The 18,586-nt window shown below is 35.6% G+C and overlaps 1 long non-coding RNA gene across 1 annotated transcript in view; it reads right to left on the bottom strand.

Annotated features, from left to right (window-relative positions):
- Positions 1 to 1,513: 1,513 nt before the first annotated feature.
- Positions 1,514 to 18,586, bottom strand: part of LOC133734252 (uncharacterized) — a 50,816-nt gene continuing 33,743 nt past the window's right edge. Inside the window, exon 5 of the long non-coding RNA XR_009858165.1 lies at positions 1,514 to 1,634. This is a non-coding gene — a long non-coding RNA (uncharacterized LOC133734252). The remainder of the gene's footprint in view (positions 1,635 to 18,586) is intronic.

The following is an 18,586-nucleotide window of genomic DNA, read 5'->3' as shown; positions in this document are numbered from 1 at the left end:
GGCTACGGACTCACTGTAGCTCAAGGTAGTGTCCGAGCGCAACTCACGTCGAATCGAGTCTCGGAGTCCCGCCATGAACCTCTGTTTCTTCATCTGATCGTCATTGGCGATTGCTGGCACGTACTTAAGTAGTCGTGTGAAGGCCACAACATACTCGTGAGTGGTCTTGTTTCCTTAGGTCAAAGCAAAGAACTCACTGATCTTCTGTGCCTTCAGAACAGGTGGAAAGAATCTCTCCAGAAAGAGTTGCTCGAACTCTGCCCAAGTTAGATCAGCGACAGTCCGTAGGCTACGGACGGTATCCCACCAGTTGTCAGCCTCCCCGACAAGCTGGTGTACAGCTAGGGACACACGGTACTGCTCCGGTGTCCGTATGATCTCTAAGATCTTATGAATTTGCTTCAACCAGTTCTCGGCCTCGCAGGCTTCACCGATTCCGTTGAACTGGGGTGGTTTAAGCTTGGTGAACTGCTCCAAGCATTGCGTCACCCTATATCTTTCAAGTTCTTCCGGGGTCTGTTCCGGGGCATTTCCTAGGGCTTCGAATGCCCTTAGCACTGCTGCCATTCTAGGATCGGGTCGTGGCGGCATCGTAACAGGAATCAAACTGACACAGAACAAAAGACAATATGGTTCACAAAGCTCACAACATGAGATAATCACAAATTCTTCAACGTCCAGTTGAAGTCTACAAATCAAAGACTTTTCCATTTTCTTGTGCCAAATGCACGATGTGGAATCTCCCTAATGAAGATCTCACGATATCATTTTGCAACAACACATAACTACGATGATCGGATTATGCAACGAATGAATGACTCTCGAAAAGAAGCAAAGTAGATAGGGGAGCCACGCGAAGGGTTATGGTAGCGCAAAGGAATCTAAATGAGAAGCGATGGTTTTGGGATAAGGCGTCACAGGTGATTTGAAACTTCTTTCTTAAATCCTTTTCTTTTGAAATCGAGACAACTCGCAAGACAACGAAAACTCAAAAGATTTTTCCGCAAAGCTTTTTTTTTTTTTTTTTTTTTTTTGAAATTGAGAACACTTTTACAAAACCAACAAAAACTTTCTCGAAAACGTTTTTGGGTTGTTGGGTTTTTAGAAGTAACGCTTTTACGAAAACAACTTTTTTCGAAACCGGCTCTGATACCACTCTACTGTGGCGACCCGAATGGGTATACCACAGCGCCGTAATATTAAGCCAATAGGAGCTCGATACGTCGTAGACGTACCGTAGACCTACCAACTTAATACTACAAGGCTTGTTGAAAATGCAATTTTTGGGAAAATGGGAGACCAAGAAAAACTTTTAAGAAAGGACTTTAAAATCAACAACCCAACATTTAAAATAACAAGTCTGGACATGCAACAAAATAAAGTGGGCAAGTGCACTGTGATGCCTTAGGGCTTACATCATAACCAAAATGGAAGGGAGTTCAACAATAACCATACAACAAGGGGTGAGGCGCGCTCTGGGTAGGCGGACCTCACAGAGTTCAACATGGAAAGAGAAGCTAGTAAATCGATAGAGTACCAAATGGGAAGAACTTCAAGCAACAGGAACAGCAACACACGGACTCGGCCAACGACCCACCTCTAATCCAAATCGTCCGGAATGACCTCGTTGTAACCTGAAATGTAGGGGTGAGCATTTCGTCCTCGCTAGCCCAATAGGGGCCGACCCAACCTTAGTTAGGTTTGAAATCTAATAGGTAAAACATAGCTACTAGAATATAGGTTGCGCGCATTTGTAAAATCAAGTAAAACAAATGCAAACAAAAACAATCACAGTTGTTTCGTTTCAGGAAATCATATGCAGCATGCTTCACACAATTTGGAGCTCCGAGATACTTACCTGCCGGCTAAAGTAAAATAAATCAGTGACCGTCCTGGTTCGTCTTGAGTACGAGAACCAGCCAACTACTCTGTAGTCCTTGTGACTACAAGTAGCGAAAGTGTCCATTTCCTGGCTCTGAGTCTCCTATGACTGGTTCACTGTCCGTATTTACCTTTCCTTGACAAACATAGGAGCACAGCCCCCTCCGGAGGTTCACGGTTATCGACACCGTGGGATCCCTAGGAATCTACGCGTCTAGGTCCCATTCATTGATACGTGCAAAAGCATCGTCAATTTAAACCCTGAAAAATATCATCGTTAGTATAGAGCAAATAGGGTATCGTTCAAAACCGGGGATTGAGGGTGCTAACATGTGAGAACAAATTAAAGAGAAAGAATATACACATTTACGAAATTGAAAGAACACTTTATAAGTTTTACAAAAATTAGAATTTTACAAGTTACAAGCATGCATAAAATTAGAACAACAAGAGTTAGAGAGAGAGCACATACATGTTTACACGAATTAGAGAGCAAAGGAATGAGAGAGCAACGAAAATATACAAGTATATATATAGGCATAAAATTCGAAAGGAAGAGAGAAAACTAAGTTAGAATGGGTTTTGGAAATCCTACTCCTACTTAAATACATTTTACAAATCCATATCACATAGGGAAACCATATACAACAAGGAAACAAAAAATCCCTAAAGAACACCACCAAAAATCCCTAAGAAACACAATTCCTAAAAAACACCAAAGAAATCCCTATTTTTTAGCAATCCCTAAAAAACACAAAACAATTTCCTAAAAACCACCAAAACAATTCCTAGAAAACACCAACACATATTTACTATTCACGGAGACACTATTCACGAATTCAAAAACATATATTTTTTTTATTTTATTATTTACATGAACATGCTACCTAAAAACTCTAAGTTAATTTTAATTATTTTACAAATATACAAGAACACAAAACATAAAAGATAGGGGGTTTTTGAAGATTGAAAACATATATTTTCGAAAACATTAAAGAATAAAAACGTTTTATTTACATAGGTGGGAAAAGAAGAATTTTCGAAAGCAATTTGTCAAGAACATTCAAGATCAACATATTCATGCATCCCTTAATCTTTATTAGTTATCATGAAATAATATCAACCAAGACACAAAGATCAAAGCAACCAATGTCCCTTTTAACTTTCTTTCTTAAGCCTATTGAATTAGCAACGCACCAAGACAATTTATTTTGAAAAGTCGACATCACACAATCAAAGCAACTGCGTTGAAAATCCATTTTCAAATCATTAAGTTCAAGAAAGAATTGATAAACATGAAAATCCAAGCGTGTCAAAACTTATCATTACATGCATAATCTGATTTCGACTCAAAGCAAGCCTTTACTACTTATTCGAATTAGGTTTCACAAAGCATCAAACCTAATTACTAGCTCATAACATGCAAGTATTCCTTTATTGGCCATTAAGACAATAGTTACATGCGTTTACCACAAAATCAGATTATTATTCCATTAAGTTGACAACTAACAAGACTCAAGAACACACAAACAAATCAAACATTGAAAAGCATATCAAAATTGAATTGGAAAATCAGAAAGTTAACTCATGGTTTCGGTTTTTACACAAAGAAAATCAAAACAGAAATTCTATCTAACAAGTTACAAAACCGAGAAGAAAACATAGGTGGAGATGGTATGAACAACCCTTATACACGTCCCAAGGTCCAACGCAGATCCAAGGCGGTGGCACAAGATGAAGATCACGGCAAAGGATGGAGGATGGCACGGCTAGAACTTCCAAGATGTGAAAACCTGAAACTCAAGAGCAAACCGGTGAGAAACGAAATTGTGGAGAATATGTTGTCACCCCTGAACGTCATACACACTAGGTATATATAGGAAGACGTCCAAAGCACTCCCAATTCGTTTCTACTTGGTTTCTCCAAAGTTGTGTTGATTTAGGACTTGTTTGGCACAAAGCAGATTTCCGGCAGACTTGACCTCAGTGCACTAAACCGGCCATAACTTCTTCTACAAAATAGATATCGCAGAGCTGTAAAGATTTCTGGAAACTAGACATCTGTAGCTTTCCAACCATATAAAGATCATAATTTTCTGAGCTCTGAGCGATTAATGGCACTCCGTTGAAGTTGACTGATCTGCACAGGAAGTAATCCGAATCTGTAATGGATTTGACTTTAAAGCATAACTTGTGTCCAATTAGGTTTTCCTTCACATCACATGCCTCTCACATGTCTTCCACGCCTTGTTGAAGAATGAAACGTCAAGACCTCCCTAGAACCTTCAAGAATCTCACGGCAATTCCAATCCATACTCAACTAGAAATCCAAACTCCACATTGCTTTGAAATCCGAATTCCTTGTTGCTTTCTCTTCCATGTGCACGGCATATGATCTTCTTGAGACTTCTAGATACTTCATGAATGTTCCAAGGCTCTCCTAGTATGAGTAGAACTCCATATGCAAGTAGGTTTCCTAGTTGAATACTGCTTTCTTTTCCGAGATGCTTCTACACTCTTCCGGAACCTTCTTGAGTAATCCTTATCCAACAGGGACTCCTTGTCACACTAGTATTCCTTATCTGAGTAGAATTGGGTTTCCTTGTCCAAGTAGAACTCCTAGTCCAAGTCAGCTTCAGACTCCTACTTCAACTGGGATTCCTTTTCCTAGTCAAACTGGGAGAACTTCCATTTCTTCATTTTTCTTCATTTCTGCGTCACTTGTGCCTTCCTTAGCCATTTTTGGACTTTGAGAATCCATTTTGCCTGTAAAAACACTAACCAAGTTAAATTGATCAAGATAAAGGAAATAACTTAGCAAAATATAGGGTTTAAACATTATAAACGTCGTATTTTATGCTCCTATCAAATTCCCCCACACTTAGCTTTTGCTAGTCCCTTAGCAAAATCAACATAACAAACCAAAAAGACTAAGAAACAAAACAAAACAAAGAACACAAGAACGAAAGACACTTAAACAAAAATCAAAACTCAAACGAAAATCAAAACCAAAAACAAAGACACAAAAACGTCACAAACACAATGACTCCAACGTTGACTCACAAAATGACTTCTAAGCCCTTTAACATATTGTCTCAGCAATCTCATACTTTCAAGTCACCAAGATTAGCACTTAACCAAGCATCACATCTTCAAGATATTCAAGAGCTAATTACAAAACATAATCCACATATAAGCATGTAAGACTTGGGAGTAAACAATGGTGATGGTTTAGCTCAACACATTTCAAACAAGTCATGATTCAAACCTCACATGGATATATCACTCTTTCTTCTCTCAGATTCAAGGCTCATGCTTAAAAGCTTATCACTCAAGTATATGTGAAAGATTACGAAGTAGATCACATACATAAGAAATGAGAGCATATATATTTTTCTTTTAAAGATCTCATGAAAGATATCAACTATATGCACGAATGAACCCAAGCCATAAGTTCAACAGTTATAACTCATCTCCACATCAAAGGCTGTCCCATCTTAAGGATCAAAGAGGTCTTACAATTAAGGGTTGTAATGGGGCCAAGGCTTAAGGTTTAAAGAAACAAAGGGATAGGAAAATCACAAAGTATCCTAAAAACCTAGCAGAGCACTTGCTGATGTAGAGAGACTATCTTCGAAATCCACCATGCATAGCAAAACGTCATGTCCTCCTTTGGGCTTATAAAAGGGTCAAGTGTCATGATGTTGGGCCCAATCTTCATTCTAACATTCTTTTGAACAAGTGTGAACAGGACAAAGACCAAATTCTTCAACAATGGGCCTTCAATTCAAAGCAAACTCCAAATCCACTAAGTATAGGGGACTAAAATCCATAGAACTTAAACAATAATAACACATTTTTTCTTTTAATTGCCGAAAATTCTTTCTCTTTTTTTTTTTTTTCGATTTTTTTTTTCTTTCGGCAATTACTTACAAATATTCATATGGACAAGTCTACCCCCACACTTGAACTTCTTCATGCCTTCAAAATTCATCCTTGACGCCAAAACTCCAAGCAAAGTCTCGAAAATATGCTCCACGAAGTCTTTAGAACAAAGGGTAAAGATATAACTATACTAGGGTTAAGGGTTAAGGAATTTGAGGGTGATGAAAGAAAAGGTTCAATGTAGGCTCAAAGGGGTTAAACTAGGGGAGTCCCACGACGGGCACAAATGGGGACACAGGCTATATTTGGCAATGGTGGTGAAAATCCTAAGTAAGTACCTTTATCCTTTCCAGAATCAGGGCCATATATTGATCATAAACGTCTCAACAAGCATAACAGTGAATTCTAGCATTCTCTAGTTCATTAAAGAGCTATGGCATGTAGTCAATCAAGATGAAAGAATAATGAGATCAACAAAATCATCGCCAAGAAAATAAGAGTATAATCATTTTTCTTCATTAATCACTCACAAAGAAAGGGCACATGGCTCAAATTCTCACAAGGGTTATTTTGAATCATAACTTATCTTCCACATGTTCATATTCTGTACCAAAGTTACGCATGCACCATATCTACTACACATTCATATGCTTTTCATAAATCATAATTAACCAAAGAATATCATCAAACATTATCTCAATCTTGTGATCCTCTTTTAGCCTTAATTTCAGAGATATAAGCACATCCTAGACAGTTAAAAGGGCATCCTAAGACTCGATCACAAAACAAAACAAAAGCAAGATATAAAAGTGACGCAATAAACATGACAAAAACGTTTGGACTTAGGGTTATTTCCCTTCTCCTTTCGGTAACTCCTTTGGAACATGACCAGGTGAAGAGAGTGATACGTGCAAAAGCATCGTCAATTTAAACCCTGAAAAATATCATCGTTAGTATAGAGCAAATAGGGTATCGTTCAAAACCGGGGATTGAGGGTGCTAACATGTGAGAAACAATTTAAATAAAAGAATATACAAATATACGAATTTAGAGATACAACATACAAATTTCACGAATTTATTACAAGTTTACAAGCATGCATAAAATTAGAACAAACAAAGAATAAAAAAGAGTTAGAGAGAGAGCACATACATTTAACATACGAATTTAGAAGACAATGAATAAAGAAAGCAACGAAATCACATATATATACTCACATAAATCGAAACAAACAAAGAAAACCAAGTTAGAATGGGTTTTGGAAATCCTACTCCTATTTATACACAATTACAAATCCATATCACATAGGGAATCCATATACAACAAGGAAACAAAAATCCCTAAAGAACACCACCAAAAATCCCTAAGAAACACAATTCCTAAAAAACACCAAAGAAATCCCTAAAAAACACAAGACAATTTCCTAAAAACCACTAAATTAATTCCTAGAAAACACTAACACATATTTACTATTCACGGAAACACTATTCACGAATTTAAAAACATTTTTTATTTTATTTATTATTTATATTAACATGCTACCTAAAAACTCTAAGTTAATTTTAATTATTTACAAATATACAAAAACACATAACATAAAAGATGGGGGGGTTTTTATAGATTGAAAAACATAAATTTTCGAAAACAAATAAAAAGATTAAAATCGTTTCTATACAAAGGTGGGAAAAGAAGAATTTTCGGAGAACAACTTATCAAGAACCATTCAAGAACAACACATTCATGCATCCCTTAATCTTTCTTTTAATTACCATGGAAAGCTATCAACCAAGAACACAAAGATCAAAGCAACCATTGTCCCCTTTTAACTCTCTTTCTTAAGTCAAATCGAAATAGCAAAGCACCAAATCAATTTTATTTTGAAAAGTTCGATATCAATAATGAAAAATCCCGTTTTCAAATCATTAAGTTCAAGAAAGAATCAATAGACATGCAAATCCAAGCACTCAAAGCAAGTCAAAACTCATCATCACATGCATAATCTGATTTCGACTCAAAGCAAGCCTTTACTACTTATTCGAATTAGAGTTACAAAGCATAACCTAATTACTAGCAAGTTACATGCAATTCTTCCTAATTGTTTGTCAGACTTAGAGAATCGTTAACATGTACTGAAGCATAAAACCAGATCAACAATCCATATATTCGGCAATTAATCAAGACAAAGGACACACAAACACATCAATCATGAAAAGAACATCAAAATTATACTTCGAAAACAGTTTTGTCACATCATAGTTTCGGCTTACGCAACAGATTTTCCATAGCAGAAATTCTAACTACAAGAAAGCAAAAACCGTGAAAATACATGATGAGATTATGGTGTGGACAACCCTTGATCACGTCCCAAGGTCCAAAGCAGATCCAAGATGGTGCACAAGTGTTGATCACGGCTAGGAAGGTGGATGGTCACGGCCTTTCTCCTTGAAGATTGCGAAACCTGAAAAACTAGAGAGAACAAGTGAGAATACGAAATTGTGGAGAAAATTCTGTACCTTGAGACGTCAAATACACTAGGTATATATAGGAGAACGTCTCAAGGCACTCCCAATTCGTTTCTACTTGACTTCTCCAAGTTCTTGTTGATTTAGGACTTGTTTGGCACAAAGCAGATTTCCGGCAGACTTGACCTCAGTGCACTAAAACGGCCATAACTTCCTCTAGAAAATAGATATCGATGAGCTGTAAAAATTTATGGAAACTAGACATCTGTAGCTTTCCAACCATATAAAGATCATAATTTTATGAGCTCTGAGCGATTTTCTATGCTCCGTTGAAGTTGACTGATCTGCACAAGCAGTAATCCGAATCTGTAATGGATTTGACTTTTAAAGCACAACTTAAGTCCAACTCGATTTTCCTTCACATCACATGCCTTTCACATGTCTTCCACGCCTTATTGAAGAATGAAACGTCAAGAACTCCCTAGAACCCTCAAGAATCTCACGGCAATTCCAATCCATACTCAACTAGAAATCCAAACTCCACATTGCTTTGAAATCCGAATTCCTTGTTGCTTTCTCTTCCATGTGCACGGCATATGATCTTCTTGAGACTTCTAGATACTTCATGAACGTTCCAAGGCTCTCCTAGTATGAGTAGAACTCCATATGCAAGTAGGTTTCCTAGTTGAATACTGCTTCCTTTTCCGAGATGCTTCTACACTCTTCCGGAACCTTCTTGAGTAATCCTTATCCAACAGGGACTCCTTGTCACACTAGTATTCCTTATCTGAGTAGAATTGGGTTTCCTTGTCCAAGTAGAACTCCTAGTCCAAGTCAGCTTCAGACTCCTACTTCAACTGGGATTCCTTCTCCTAGTCAAACTGGGAGAACTTCCATTTCTTCATTTCTTTCCATTTCTGCGCCACTTGTGCCTTCCTTAGCCATTTTTGGACTTTGAGACTCCATTTTACCTGTAAAAACACTAACTAAGTTAAATTGATCAAGATAAAGGAAATAACTTAGCAAAATATAGGGTTTAAACATTATAAACGTCGCATTTTATGCTCCTATCAAATTCCCCCACACTTAGCTTTTGCTAGTCCCTTAGCAAAATCAACATAACAAACCAAAAGACTAAGAAACAAAAACAAAGAACTAACGCAAATAAACTAAGTATGGAAAACGAAAAACACTAAGACTCAAGACTCAAAAACGTAAAAGACAAAGAAGACTCAAACGAAAATTAAAACCAAAAACAAAGACACAAACGTCACAAACAATAATGACTTCTAGGCCCTTTAACATATTGTCTCAGCAATCTCATACTTTCAAGTCACCAAGATTAGCACTTAACCAAGCATCACATCTTCAAGATATTCGAGAGCTAATTACAAAACATAATCCACATATAAGCATGTAAGACTTGGGAGTAAACAATGGTGATGGTTTAGCTCAACACATTTCAAACAAGTCATGATTCAACCTCACATAGATATATCACTCTTTCTTCTCTCAGATTCAAGGTTCATGCTTAAAAGCTTATCACTCAAGTATATGTGAAAGATTACGAAGTAGATCACATACATAAGAAACGAAAGCGTATATAATTTTTCAAAGATCTCATGAAAGATATCAACCACATGCACGAATGAACCCAAGCCATAAGTTCAACAGTTATAACTTATCTCCACAGATCAAAGGCTGTCCCATCTTAAGGATCAAAGAGGTCTTACAATTAAGGTTGTAATGAGGCCAAGGCTTAAGGTTAAAAGAAACGAAGGGATAGGAAAATCACAAAGTATCCTAAAAACCTAGCAGAGCACTTGCTGATGTAGAGAGACTATCTTCGAAATCCACCATGTATAGCAAAACGTCATGTCCTCCTTAGGGCTTATAAAAGGGCCAAGTGTCATCATGTTGGGCCCAAACTTCATTCTAACCTTCTTTTGAACAAGTGTGAACAGGACAAAGACCAAATTTTTCAACAATGGGCCTTCAATTTAAAGCAAACTCCAAATCCACTAAGTATAGGGGACTAAAATCCATGGAACTTAAACAATAATACACATTTTTTCTTCATTTAATTGCCGAAACATATTCTTGTTTTTTTTTTCTTGTTGTTTTTTTTTCGATTTCTTTTCTTTTTTTTTTTTCTTTTTTTTCGGCAATTACATACAATTTTTCTTATGGACAAGTCTACCCCCACACTTGAACTTCTGCATGCCTTCAAAAATTTTCCTTGACGTCAAAACTCCAAGCAAAGTCTAAAAAATATGCTCCACTAAGTCTTTAGAACAAAGGGTAAAGATATAACTATACTAGGGTTAAGGGTTAAGGAATTTTGAGGGTGATGAAAGAAAATGCTTAATGTAGGCTCAAAGGGGTTAAACTAGGGGGGTCCCACGACGGGCACAAATGGGGACACAGGCTTATTTGGCAATGGTGGTAAAAATCCTAAGTAAGTACCTTTATCCTTTCCAGAATCAGGGCCATATATTGATTATAAACGTCTCAACAAGCATAACAGTGAATTCTAGCATTCTCTAGTCCATTAAAGAGCTATGGCATGTAGTCAATCAAGATGAAAGAATAATGAGATCAACAAATCATCGCCAAGAAAATAAGAGTATAATCATTTTTTCGTTAATCACTCACAAAGAAAGGGCACATGGCTCAAATTCTCACTTAGGGTTATTATGAATCATAACTTATCTTCCACATGTTCATATTCTGTACCAAAGTTACGCATGCACCATATCTACTACACATTCATATGCTTTTCATAAGTCATAATTAACCAAAGAATATCATCAAACATTATCTCAATCTTGTGATCCTCTTTTAGCCTTAATTTCAGAGATATAAGTACATCCTAGACCGTTAAAAGCGCATCATAAGACTCAATCACACAACAAAACAAAACAAAAACACAAAAGATTTTTTTTTTAATTTTTTTATTTATTATTTTTTTTTTGAACAGTGACGATTTTTTATTATTATTAATAAAGTGACGAAAATAATTTTTTTTTTTTTTTTTTTTTAAGACCACACAACTAGCTATCTAAAAACAAAGTGAAACGTTAAACCCTTCCCCCACACTTAAATCATACATTGTCCTCAATGTATAAACAATTATAAAGCATGCAAAGCATCAATCAAGCATAGAAGAATAGTTAAAGCAACAAATCCTAAAAGAAAAGCAAAGTTGACGAAAATAAAAGAGAAGGGAAGAGTTCAAGAAAGCAAATCTGCGTTGATGGCTCCTCCACAGCTACGGTTGAAATGGGTTGCCTCCCATGCAGCGCTTAATGTTTAAAGTCTTTCAGCCTAGACTTGTACCTCCATTTATTCCAATGTATAGACACAACAAAACAACACAAGTATGAATATATACAAAACCAACAAAATTTTATGTACATATTTACAACTTTTACAATTTTTACAATCTTTAAGTAGTTAACTTCAATAAGGAGTCGTGAATCAAGGTTTAGACACACGGCCCAAAGATTCTAGTTTTAATACAAGTCTCCCTTCCCTTTATCTTTTGGGAACTCTTTTCACACAGAGCCAGGTAGTAGAGGAACGATTTTGGCGGAGCTCAGCTCACTTGATTAGCAGGGGACGAGACCCTTTGCTAGCACTTCTCGTATCCAATCAACCTAGACACCCTATGCTAATAAGGCGCGCCTACTTGATAAAGAAAACTTTGACAAGTATTAACAAGAGAATATTTCACCTAGTCCATTATGACTCACAACTTCTTACCAAACCCAACTATTTCGAAAATTGTCTAAGTATATGACTTCAACAAGACATCATGAACTATTGTTTTGGACGTGCGGCCCAAGTCCTTGCCTCCACACATATTTCTTCTCAAATCCTTTGGGCAACCTTACTCAAATGGCCAGTGCGGGGGAGGACGAGCACGAGAGGTAGAAACCATTTTGGCACAAGCTACTCCCACATAGTGGTTTACGCTCGTTTGATTGCCTTTCTGGTTTCAAAACCTGTCATGAACGTTGTCCCCTTCCTAGTCACCATTTCACATAGGCTATACTTACTTAGATAAGAGAAAACCTAAGTGCAAGACATTTTTTCAAGTGTTAACAAAAGCCGCCCTCAACCTTAAGAGACCTGAATCAGGCACTAATAAGGGGTTAAGGCTAAAATCAACAAAAGAGACTTCACCTATTCCATAATAGTTCATAATCCCTTACCAAAATCATACCTTAGTGGCGTTTTCATCACATGAAGACTTTTCAATCCCCGGCAACGGCGCCAAAAATTGATACGTGCAAAAGCATCGTCAATTTAAACCCTGAAAAATATCATCGTTAGTATAGAGCAAATAGGGTATCGTTCAAAACCGGGGATTGAGGGTGCTAACATGTGAGAAACAATTTAAATAAAAGAATATACAAATATACGAATTTAGAGATACAACATACAAATTTCACGAATTTATTACAAGTTTACAAGCATGCATAAAATTAGAACAAACAAAGAATAAAAAAGAGTTAGAGAGAGAGCACATACATTTAACATACGAATTTAGAAGACAATGAATAAAGAAAGCAACGAAATCACATATATATACTCACATAAATCGAAACAAACAAAGAAAACCAAGTTAGAATGGGTTTTGGAAATCCTACTCCTATTTATACACAATTACAAATCCATATCACATAGGGAATCCATATACAACAAGGAAACAAAAATCCCTAAAGAACACCACCAAAAATCCCTAAGAAACACAATTCCTAAAAAACACCAAAGAAATCCCTAAAAAACACAAGACAATTTCCTAAAAACCACTAAATTAATTCCTAGAAAACACTAACACATATTTACTATTCACGGAAACACTATTCACGAATTTAAAAACATTTTTTATTTTATTTATTATTTATATTAACATGCTACCTAAAAACTCTAAGTTAATTTTAATTATTTACAAATATACAAAAACACATAACATAAAAGATGGGGGGGTTTTTATAGATTGAAAAACATAAATTTTCGAAAACAAATAAAAAGATTAAAATCGTTTCTATACAAAGGTGGGAAAAGAAGAATTTTCGGAGAACAACTTATCAAGAACCATTCAAGAACAACACATTCATGCATCCCTTAATCTTTCTTTTAATTACCATGGAAAGCTATCAACCAAGAACACAAAGATCAAAGCAACCATTGTCCCCTTTTAACTCTCTTTCTTAAGTCAAATCGAAATAGCAAAGCACCAAATCAATTTTATTTTGAAAAGTTCGATATCAATAATGAAAAATCCCGTTTTCAAATCATTAAGTTCAAGAAAGAATCAATAGACATGCAAATCCAAGCACTCAAAGCAAGTCAAAACTCATCATCACATGCATAATCTGATTTCGACTCAAAGCAAGCCTTTACTACTTATTCGAATTAGAGTTACAAAGCATAACCTAATTACTAGCAAGTTACATGCAATTCTTCCTAATTGTTTGTCAGACTTAGAGAATCGTTAACATGTACTGAAGCATAAAACCAGATCAACAATCCATATATTCGGCAATTAATCAAGACAAAGGACACACAAACACATCAATCATGAAAAGAACATCAAAATTATTCACGAATTTAAAAAAATTTTTATTTTATTTATTATTTATATTAACATGCTACCTAAAAACTCTAAGTTAATTTTAATTATTTACAAATATACAAAAACACATAACATAAAAGATGGGGGGGTTTTTATAGATTGAAAAACATAAATTTTCGAAAACAAATAAAAAGATTAAAATCGTTTCTATACAAAGGTGGGAAAAGAAGAATTTTCGGAGAACAACTTATCAAGAACCATTCAAGAACAACACATTCATGCATCCCTTAATCTTTCTTTTAATTACCATGGAAAGCTATCAACCAAGAACACAAAGATCAAAGCAACCATTGTCCCCTTTTAACTCTCTTTCTTAAGTCAAATCGAAATAGCAAAGCACCAAATCAATTTTATTTTGAAAAGTTCGATATCAATAATGAAAAATCCCGTTTTCAAATCATTAAGTTCAAGAAAGAATCAATAGACATGCAAATCCAAGCACTCAAAGCAAGTCAAAACTCATCATCACATGCATAATCTGATTTCGACTCAAAGCAAGCCTTTACTACTTATTCGAATTAGAGTTACAAAGCATAACCTAATTACTAGCAAGTTACATGCAATTCTTCCTAATTGTTTGTCAGACTTAGAGAATCGTTAACATGTATTGAAGCATAAAACCAGATCAACAATCCATATATTCGGCAATTAATCAAGACAAAGGACACACAAACACATCAATCATGAAAAGAACATCAAAATTATTCACGAATTTAAAAACATTTTTATTTTATTTATTATTTATATTAACATGCTACCTAAAAACTCTAAGTTAATTTTAATTATTTACAAATATACAAAAACACATAACATAAAAGATGGGGGGGTTTTTATAGATTGAAAAACATAAATTTTCGAAAACAAATAAAAAGATTAAAATCGTTTCTATACAAAGGTGGGAAAAGAAGAATTTTCGGAGAACAACTTATCAAGAACCATTCAAGAACAACACATTCATGCATCCCTTAATCTTTCTTTTAATTACCATGGAAAGCTATCAACCAAGAACACAAAGATCAAAGCAACCATTGTCCCCTTTTAACTCTCTTTCTTAAGTCAATGATAGGAGCATTTTAATGCGACGTTTTAACTGCATTTCCTTGCATTTCTTGCGTCATTTCCTTAGTAAAACTCTGTTTAGGAGAGTTTCCATTCTTTGATTGGGAAAGTTCCTATTTGTAGAAAAGTTTCCATTTTTCTTAGTTTCTATTTTCCATTTTTAGAAAGTTTCTATTCTTGTAGTTTTCATTTCTCATTTCTGACAAGTTTCTATTTTTCATTTTTAGTAACTTTCTATTTTTCATTTTTGGTAAGTTTCTATTTTTCGAATTAGGAAAGTTTCTATTTCTCATACTAGTTTCTATTTTCAGGACCTCCGAGCTCAAAAGTGGAAATGAACACACAAATGGAAAGAGGAGCTTGCGAACGCCTAGGGGAACAAAAATGAAGAACATCGGTCCACACATTTGAGCAGAAATGAAGAAACAAGCTTTCCTAGTGCAACCAGGAAACCCTGCGAAATGAAGGAGAGCTTACCAATGAAGTTTCCAACGCAACTATGAAAAGAAATGAAAGAAATGAAGTGTTTTGCGTTGGAAAATAAGAAGGCTTGAAGATGAAGCAACGAAGCCCAAGAACTCTCAAGAATGAAGTGGATTTTCGGCAAAATGGTTCATGGCCCATCAAGGCCCAAGGGATTAGGGTTTGTGACGCATGGAATAAACCCTAGGGAAGTTTTGCCGTCCAAAATGAAGAGAGAAACAAGGAAGTGGCGTCCAAAAATCAGAAATTAAAAGGAGATTTTCTAGGGTTATTTTTATGGAAATACATCAAGAGATAAACCCTAGAATATCTTTTGCCGTCCAAGCCAAGAGGAAAAGGAGGAAGTTGCCATGATATACATGAAGAAACCCTAGAGAATTCGGCAAAGAGAGATTCTAGGGGAGAGTTTTAAGGAAAGCCAAAGTGTGGAGACCAAGAAACGGCCAAAAAGGAGTCTAGATACATTCCTACATTCCCTAAAGAGTTTTGGCCGAATTTAAAAGCAGAAAATCAGAAATTATCTCAAGAATTTCGGCAAGAAAATCAAGGGAAATATTCTAGGAAATTATGTGATTGGTTGAGACACATCATAGGGCTTACTTGGCAAGATTTCATTGGAGGGAATTATGTGGAGTTAACAAGAATTGCCGTGAGTTTCTCTAGGGTTTTACACGGCCTTGGAGACCAAGTGGCCGTCCCCTATATAGTCTCTCCTCTTCTCAACGTCAAAGGTTCTCTTCACACACAATTACACTTTGAGAAAAATTCAGAAAACTCTCTAGCCTAGCCGTGCTCCTCTTCATCCTCTAGGGCAACCACGAAGTGCAAGCAAGGCCAAGGAAGAAGAAGACAAGCCGTGAACACCATCCATCCTCCACCTTGAAGATTGCTTTCGAAATTCAAGAGACCACATCATCTTTCGTTCATCACCATCTCCATCTCTTGGTGTAATTCGATTCTCCCTTGTAACTTTGCTTTGTATTTTCGTTGGTTATGCCCTAGTTGACACATGTGTTTGAACAAGTTTCGAATTCTGAAATTCTATGATTAATTGTTAATTTTCAGATTCATGTTTTGCGATTTATGGTTGCTTATGTGTGAGTGTTTGATTAAATTTGCATGATAGAAATCTTTTGTATGATAATCTTGAATGGTTCGAAACATTTAGGGTTTTTATGTGAATGTTGCTACGAATTTAAGAACATGGATCAACTTTTTGGTTTTGTGTTCTTGAATCAATAAGTAGTAAAGGTTTTGTACAAAAACCGAATTTAATCAAAGAAGATTGCAATTAGGTGGACTTTTTCATACTAATTTGCACATTTGAATTGATAGCCTTTCTAGGTGCTTATTGCGTTAAACATGTATGATTGACTAGCTTTCTAGGGTTTGAATGCATGTTTGATAGGATTAGTCTATGTGCTTTCACTTAGATTAATTAGCATTGAAAGTAAAATATGGGAAATTGTTTGCTTTTAACGTTTCACATGATCAATTCCTCTTGCATGACTATGATGAACAATGATGAACTTGAATCAATTTTAATCATGAGTTTCGACTTTGATCTTTGTTCGTGCATTCCATTTGTATTTTTATGTTTTTGCATTTTAAATGTTTTGTTAACTTAGTTTTATTTTTGAAAAACCAAAATCAAAAATACCCCCCTATTTCGTAAATAATGTGCATATGTGTGAATATTATACTTTGTTTTAATTTTAATTGTTTAATTGTTTGACAATGACAGGTGTACCCTCAATCCCCGGAATAGAACGATCCCTATTTACTTTATACTATTAATGACATTTCAGGGTTAAATTATGCGCTTGCTTTGAGCGTATCAATTTTTGGCGCCGTTGCCGGGGATTGAAAAATCATTTGTCATATTGTGAATATTTAATATGTTTTGTTTATATTGTGACTAAACTAAAAAAAAAAAAAAAAAAAAAAAATTTACTTGTTAATTATTTTGTAATTGTCGAAAATTAGTTAATTAATTACTTAGGTTGTTATTTATATTGTTGAACACGAGTTTAATTGTTAGTTGTAAATTAAAGAAGGAATAGGTGAAGTCGTGTTTATTAATATTGGCCTAAACCCCTTATTGGTACCTAGTTCAGGTCCCTTAAGGTTGAGGGCGGCCTTTATTAACATTCATTGAACTGTCTTCACACTTAGGATCTTTTATATCCAAGTAAGTATAGCCTATGTGAGGTGGTGTCTAGGAAGGGGACAACGTTCATAACGGGTTCTGGATTCAGAAGTGCTTACAAATGGGCGTAAACCTCAATGAGGGAGTAGCCTATGCCAAAATGGATCCTACCTCTTGTGTTCGCCCTCCCCTACCTGGCCATTTCAGTAAGGTTGCCCAAAGGATGTAGGAGGGACTTAGTGTCTAGACGATTATACTTGGGCCGCACGTCCACTTGATTTACCGCTTGGAATTAAAATTGATATCAATAATATTTATGACAAAAAGAAAATGTAAGAAATTTTTGTGACACTTAAGGTATATTGGATTAAACATAATCTCGGAAAGGAAGCTGTTACAGCCCATTGCACTCTGAGATTCCCTGTTCCCGTACCTAAGTGTTGAAAATAATTTTAAAAAAAAAATAAAATAAAAGAAGAAAAAAGAGAAAAGAAACCGAAAAAAAAAAAAAAAAAAAAAAAAAAAAAAAAAAGTTTATTAGATGTGAATAGTGACGTTTTGTACTTTGTGTGAAAGTTTGTGTTTTTATTTTGTCTAATTATATTTGTAAAGAATTATACTTAAAGAAAATAAAAATGGAGTTATGAATTTTGTTAATTACTTAATTATTGTGAGTGTGTAAAATCGTATGAGTAGACAAGGGCCCTTTTGTTAATATTGGCCTTAACCCTTCATTCGTACCTTTCTAAGGTCGTATGAGGTTGAGGGCGGCCTTTATTAGCACTTGGAGAACAGTTTAACACATGAGTAATTTCCAAGCTGAGTAAGGGGCCTTACAGATGGTGTCTTAGGTTGAGACCCTGGGTGATGGGTTCAAATTGGATCTCAGAGATACTACAGACTGTGCGTAAACCACAATGTGGAAGTAGCCGATAGGAGCGTAAACCTCAATGAGGGAGTAGCCTCCGTAGTATCACCAAAATGAGTCCTCCCTCTCACTTACCTCTTAATCTGGCTATCTGG

This window comes from Rosa rugosa, chromosome 2 (genome assembly GCF_958449725.1).
Source record: "Rosa rugosa chromosome 2, drRosRugo1.1, whole genome shotgun sequence".
Lineage (NCBI taxonomy): Eukaryota > Viridiplantae > Streptophyta > Magnoliopsida > Rosales > Rosaceae > Rosa > Rosa rugosa.
The sequence above is the reverse complement of the archived record's forward strand: the minus strand, read 5'-3'. Positions and strand labels throughout refer to the sequence as shown.